The following is a 7,035-nucleotide window of genomic DNA, read 5'->3' on the forward strand; positions in this document are numbered from 1 at the left end:
AAAGGCAGGCACACGGCAAGGCTGCCTTTCCGCTGGCCTTGCGCATTTTTGTACCAAATCAGTTTGTACCAGTATTCGGAAATCTTTTTTTTTTATGCAGGAAAACATGAAGAAATGTATTATTGATCAAATCTATATAGATTTTTCATTACAGTTCTTTTTTTCATAAATTTTCACTACCTACCTTGATCGCACATCAATGTGAGAGAGAGAGATGTGCAGCCGGAGAGAGTGATGAGAGAGAGGCAGACAGTGAGTGAGAGAGTGATTGAGTGAGCGAGAGAGAAAGTGAGTGAGAGAGTGATTGAGCAAACGAGAGAGAAAGCGAGTTAGAGAGTGAGGGAGAGAGAGTGGTAGTGTGTGTGATATATGTGGGGTGAGGTGAATCTCTTGATGAGCTGATATCATGTCCACAGACACCAACACAAGCTGTGCTGTGGTAATGTTATGGTAATGATATGGTAATGCTATGGTAATCTGGTGGCAGTATTCCACATCACTAGAGAGATGGGAATTCTGGGAGGCCTTTCACCACTGGGTGGAGAGGAGGGACTTCCTGGTCTCAGAGTACACAGCAACAACAACACACACAAACACGCACGTGCGCACACACACACACACACACACACCAAAATAAATACACCAAAACAAATACACGCACTTATTCACACACACGCAAACACACAAACACAATGGCTAAAATAAGTACATATCCCCATTTCAATGGATTAAAAAAACTAATGTAAACAGTTTAGAGCATGTATTAAAAGTGCAGTGAAATGCTTGCGTGCTAGCTCACTCATAGGCTAACACTAAATTGTAGAGCTTATTCATACCCACATCTCATATATGTTCCTGTCTGTCTGTCTGTCTGTCTGTCTGTCAGAGTTGCAGGAGAAGCAGAGTTAAGTTATCCAGCCGTCGACAGGACACTTTGAAGACTGAAGACCAACTGGATCATGCCCTGACCTTCAACGACCCTCTCTGGCCCATGCAGTGGGAACTGGTGGGTCTCTCCCAGAGTGTGTGTTAGTGTGTGTGTGTGTCTGTGAACAGCAAGAGGCCTGGGAAGCATAGTATAGTTGATGTAGTAAAACACACAAACACACAAACACACTTGCACACACACATACACTACATAGACAAAAGTATGTGGACACCTGCTCATCAAACATCTCATTCCAAAATCATGGGCTGTAATATAGAGTTGCTCCCCCCTTTGATGCAATAATAGCCTCCACTCTTCTGGGAAGGCTTTCCACTAGAGGTTGGAGCATTTGCGGGGTGACAGGTAGCCTAGTGTTTAAAGCGTTGGACTAGTAACCTAAAGGTTGCAAGATCGAATCCCCGAGCTGACATGGCAAAAATCTGTCGCTCTGCCCCTGAACAAGGCAGTTAACCCGTCATTGAAAATAAGAATTAGTTCTTAACTGACTTGCCTACTTAAATAAAGGTTCAAAAAAGAATTGTGTGGAATTGCTTCCATTCAGCCACAAGAGTATTAGTGAGGTCGGGCACTGATGTTGGGTGATTAGGCAGTCGGTGTTCCAATTCATCCCAAAAGTGTTCGATGGGTCAGGGCTCTGTGCAGGCCAGTCAAGTTCTTCCACACCGATCTCAACAAACTATTTCTGTATGGACCTTGTTTTGTGCATGGTGACACTGTCATGCTAAAACAGGAAAGGGCCTTCCCCAAGGCAGAATTGTCTGGAATGTCATGGCATGCTGTAGTGTTAAGATTTCCCTTAACTGGAACTAAGGGGCATAGCCCGAACTATGAAAACAGCCCCAGGCCATTATTGCAGTCAGGCACCATTATGCAGTCGGGCAGGCAGCATTCTCCTGGCATTTGCCAAACCCAGATTCGTCCGCCGGACTGCCAGATGTTCACTCCTGAGAACTCGTTTCCATTGCTCCAGAATCCAATGGCGATGAGCTTTTCACCACTCCAGCCAACGCTTGGCATTGCACATGGTGAACTTAGGCTTGTGTCAGCTACTTGGCCATCGAAACCCATTTCACAAAGCTCTTGTGCTGACGTTGCTTCCAGAGGCAGATTGGAACTCAGTAGTGAGTGTTGAAACAGACGACAGAACATTTTTACACGCTACGCACTCGGCGGTCCCTTTCTGTGGGCTTGTGTGGCCTACCACTTTGCGGCTGAGCCGTTGTTGCTCCTAGACGTTTCCACTTCACAATAACAACACTTACAGTTGACTGGGGCAGCTCTAGCAGGGCAGAAATTTTACAAACTGACTTGTTGGAAAGATGGCATCCTATGACGGTGCCACGTTGAAAGTCACTGAGCTCTTCAGTATGGGAGATTCTACTGACAATATTTGTCTATGGAGATTGCATGTCTGTATGCTTGATTTTATGCACCTGCCAGCAAAGGGTGTGGCTGAAATAGCTGAATCCACTCATTTGAAGGGGTGTCCACATACCTTTGGCCATGTAGTGTATCATACAGATATTCACATGTCCAGACAAACAAGTACACACACAAGGTTGTGTAGGTTCATTTCTAAATGTAATCCATTACAGTTACTTATAGTACTTATACTTAGTTACAGTTACCTGTCCAAAATTGTAATTAGTAACGTAATTTTGGGGGATTACCCAAACTCAGTAACGTAATCTGATTACTTTCACTTGCCTTTGGATTACTTTCCCCCTATAAGGCATTAGAAGAAGACCAAAACGAGCCATCAAACGTATTTGGTGTGTCATCATAGTGGTCTCTGACTTGTGGTTTGACTCACTCAGGTGGAACAAACTTAAACTTGCGCCTCTTTTCAATATTGAACTGAATGCCATTGAGAGAAGAGAAAGGTGTCATAATGTATTTTTTGCAAACATCCTTTCTCAATTTAAAAGTAATCCAACAGGTAATCATCTAGTTTTTCAAAATTCTCTTTTTCAAAATTCTCTGTAATCTGATTACAATATGTTTGCCGGTAATTTAACTGTTTACAGTTACAGTTTTTTTGTAACGAGATTTCATGTAACTCATTATGTAATCATTTACTCCACAACCCTACACCTAAGGCTGAACTGAACAACCAATCAATACAGCTGTGAGTTTTGATTGACATGTGAGTGTGTAATCTGACGCAGGTTGACTTTTATTTTCATGAATCTTGGACCGGAGGCAGAACTGAGTGATTTCCGCTATATGGGCCAGCTGCAAAGTAAAAATTGGCTATATTGTACAAATGAATGAAAACAAAAATGTGCTTTTTGGTCTTAAAGATGAAATATGCAGAAATCGCTCCACCATTTCCTGGTTGTTAAAATTGTAATAATTTGCCTAATTTCAGTTTATATTACAAAACAAGCACTCATAGTGTAGAGAATCATTGTACTGTCTAAACCAACTATTTTCAATAAGCCAAAATATTGTATTTTCAGCTGTTTGAAGCTGGTGTACAAAACCGAAAGTAAAAGACACAAAAACCACATTTAAGAAAGGGAAGCATAGAAATAGCATACATAGAACAGATCTATTGCTTCTTAGACTCGTTTTCAATGCGAATGACAGATCTATAACTCACATTTCTATGTGCATTTGGCCAGGTCTCTCAAAAGTTACCTTTTGCAGCTTTAATTTAAGGTTAGGGTTAGGCATTAGGGTTAGCAGTCTGTTTAAGGTTAGGGTTAAGTTAAGGGTTAGGCTTAAAATTCTATTTTATGACTTTGTGGCCATGCCAGCGAGTGGGCACTCTACAGACCTGCCTCCAGAACAACATTCATGACTAAAAACACTAAACTGCTAATCTGACAGCCCTGTGGCTCAGGGGTGGGCTATGTCCCCAGTTCTGATGAACCATGGCAACGAATGACTGACAGGTCAGTTCTCAGGGGAAGATGGAGGGTAGAGAGAGAGACAAAGAAAGAAAGAATCGTGAGAGTGGAAGAATTACTTTTCTCTGTTGGAGAGGTTTATCCTGACTAAAATCTGTATGTATTCCTTTCTCTCCCCTTCTCTTTCTCTCCATATTTCTCTCTCTCTCTCTCCCCCTCCCTCTCCCCCTCCCTCTCCCTCTCCGTCTCTCTCTCTCTCCCCCTCCCTCTCCGTCTCTCTCTCTCCCTCTCTCCCTCCCTCTCCCTCTCTCTCTCCCTCCCTCTCCGTCTCTCTCTCTCTCTCCCTCTCTCCCTCCCTCTCCGTCTCCCTCTCTCTCTCTCTCTCTCTCTCTCCCCCTCCCTCTCTCTCTCCCCCTCCCTCTCCCCCTCCCCTCCCTCTCTCTCTCTCTCTCTCCCTCCCTCTCCCTCTCCGTCTCTCTCTCTCTCCCTCCCTCTCCGTCTCTCTCTCTCTCTCTCTCTCTCTCTCTCTCTCTCTCTCTCTCTCTCTCTCTCTCTCTCTCTCTCTCTCTCTCTCTCTCTCTCTTCTCTCTCTCCTCCCTCTCTTTATCTGTTTGTTGTAATCAGCCTCTAGTGGACATGGATATTGATTGAGGGTCAGTAATCTGCCCAGGGTTGGTAGCCTGCCAGGACCAGATGTGGTGTGTGTGTATGTCTACTGTATCTGATCTCATAGTGTGTGTTTGTCTACTCACTCACAGTTGGTCTACGTCTGTGTTCGGTATCCTGACAACAGTGTCACATGCACTTGTAACACACATACATTCTATTCTAGGAACACCCCTGTGTATCCAGTGTTGTTCTGTCAATGTGGTTCTCTCTGGAAGTTGTGCATTTGTGTATGAAAGGTGTGTTTGGGTGTGAGTGGAAGTGTATCTGCGCATGTGCATTTTGTGTGTGAGTGTGTGCGCGCGCGCGTGCATATATAATTGCAGTGGCGATTTTAGCATGAAAATCTTGGTGGGGAAAAACGGTGACAAACGGTGCCCACAAACTGCTAGGGTCTACATAGAGCTGTCCCAACAGCAGTCCCAGCATCTTACCACTGCTACACCTGACTATCAGTGTTGCCTTGTCTGGCAGGGAAACAGTTCATTCAGCCTCATTTACTGCCTTTAAAAAAATACTAAGCTGATATGGCTGACTTGCTTAAACAAATGTGGTTTCTAATGACAATTGAGATGTGCAAACTATGGCATAAAGGGACGACAAGCGCATAAGTGGCAATCCATAATTTCGGTTATGCCATTAATGAGCGAGCTAGGACGGACGTAGTCTATGTAACTATTTGTTTAGCACTTTTGAAATGTACAGTGACAGAATTCAGAACATGGGCCATTCTTAGTGTTCTCCCTGTACACCAAGTCAGAACCGTAGGATAAATAAAGGGGGCATATAAGAGGACAATGAAACCTCTTACAGTATTCAATGATTACATTTCTCTAAAGCTACATGTGCGCCACCAAGTCAGAACAGTAGGCAAAATGAAGAGGGGTAAATTGACCAAATTATTAGGGTGAAGCACATGGGCTACTAATATCTTCCTGCACAACATACACTTAGTATTGCTTTCTTACCTACAGTATACATACCTCCATGGCATATTACATCATTTTTTGCAGCAGCATACAATACATTTTTGGACTCACCTTGTTGTGCTGAACAGGAAGGTGGCGCGGCGGTCCTTTGTCAGTAGATTGTCGACTTGATTGCTAGCTAAGATTTTTTAAGTATGATGTTGACATGATCAGTCCATTCAAAGCTACTGTAAATATAACGTGATTTGACGTAATTCTATCTGTTGCCAATGACATTGAGCCTTCTTGGATTGGCACTTCTAATGTAACTCTGTGGCAGCACCCAAGAGGCTAGAATAGTCTAATTCTACCCGTAGACTTGGATTCGACGTTATGTCCCCATGAGTGACAGAACATTGAGCTAATCACGGCGCAACGCTCTGTTTTCTGCTGGCTTGTCCCACCACCACAGAAAGCACTGAGCTAGGCTGAAACACCTGCATTTTGGAGCTGCCTTACTCAAGAAAACAAAATAGAGACCAAGTTTGTATGTGGCTTTATTAACTCAATTACATTGTCTTCAAACTGATATGTGACATGTATTAATGCCAAAATAACATGCAAACAGGCAAGACCCCCCCCCCCCCAATTATTTTTAGTTTTTGCTAAAAATGTAGGGCTCAAAACAGGTGGGGTTCTCCCACCGGTTTGTATGTAAGGTACTTGTGTGTGTGTGTGTGGATTTTTCTGTATGCGTGAAAGTGTGTGTGCACTTATTTCTGTGTGTGTGTGTGTGCGTGTGTGTGTGTGTGTGTCTGTGTATGTGCATCCGCCCGTATGCTGAGCGCCGTCCCCCCAGTGTGCTGGTGGATTCCCCAGGGCCAGGCCTGTTCTGGTGGACGCTGGCTCCATTCATCTGGCAGGCCTTTTCTTCTTCCACTACAAAGCAGCACCGCTCCCCTGGCGCCCCCCCCCCCCCCCCCCACAGAGCACTATTTATCTATTGTGTTTAGTTAGACTCATCTGAGCTGCTCTCTCTCTCTCTCTCGCTCTACATCTCTTTTTTGCTCTCTTCCCTAGTTTCTCTCCTCTCATTCCATCCCTCCTCCCTCGCTCATTAACTTTCACTCTTTACCTCTATTTATCTCTCGCTGTCTCTCCCTTTTTTCTCTTCTCCTCACTTTATTTTCCCTCAATCCACTCCACTTCTCTGTATTTCTCTCTCTTCCCCTCTCTCTTCATTATGAGAACAACAACAGAATAGAAACCTCTCAAAACACTATATCAAATTGTCTTTGTGCATGTGAGGGAGTTTGACATTTTGGGGAAGGCTCTTGTTTGTTTTGTGCCCGTGTGGGTTCACCTTGTTCGTGTGTGTGTGTGTGACTGAATGGGCGCTGTGCGCTGGTTGTGGGGACCGGAGAGGCTTCTGGGTAGTTCTGCTCCTAGCTCTCTCTACTCTCTCTCCTCGTCACATGGGGTGTGTTATGGAGGCTGTTTTGATGTGCGGAGAGTAGGGCCTCCCTCGGACGCTACACTGAACCTTTTCAGCCCTGTGTTTAGTCAAGGGGCTGTGACATTCGGGTATACACTCTCTCACACACACACACACACTGAAGAAAACACACAAATGCACATGCATACATGGACGGACACA

General features: G+C 44.4%; 1 long non-coding RNA gene across 2 annotated transcripts in view; it reads left to right on the forward strand.

The window, feature by feature from the left end:
* Positions 1-278: 278 nt before the first annotated feature.
* Positions 279-7,035, forward strand: part of LOC116353091 (uncharacterized) — a 79,134-nt gene continuing 72,377 nt past the window's right edge. For both annotated transcript variants that reach the window (XR_004202446.1, XR_004202445.1), the window contains exon 1: positions 279-1,006. This is a non-coding gene — a long non-coding RNA (uncharacterized LOC116353091). The remainder of the gene's footprint in view (positions 1,007-7,035) is intronic.

Source organism: Oncorhynchus kisutch, linkage group LG13 (assembly GCF_002021735.2).
Source record: "Oncorhynchus kisutch isolate 150728-3 linkage group LG13, Okis_V2, whole genome shotgun sequence".
Classification (NCBI taxonomy): Eukaryota; Metazoa; Chordata; class Actinopteri; order Salmoniformes; family Salmonidae; genus Oncorhynchus; species Oncorhynchus kisutch.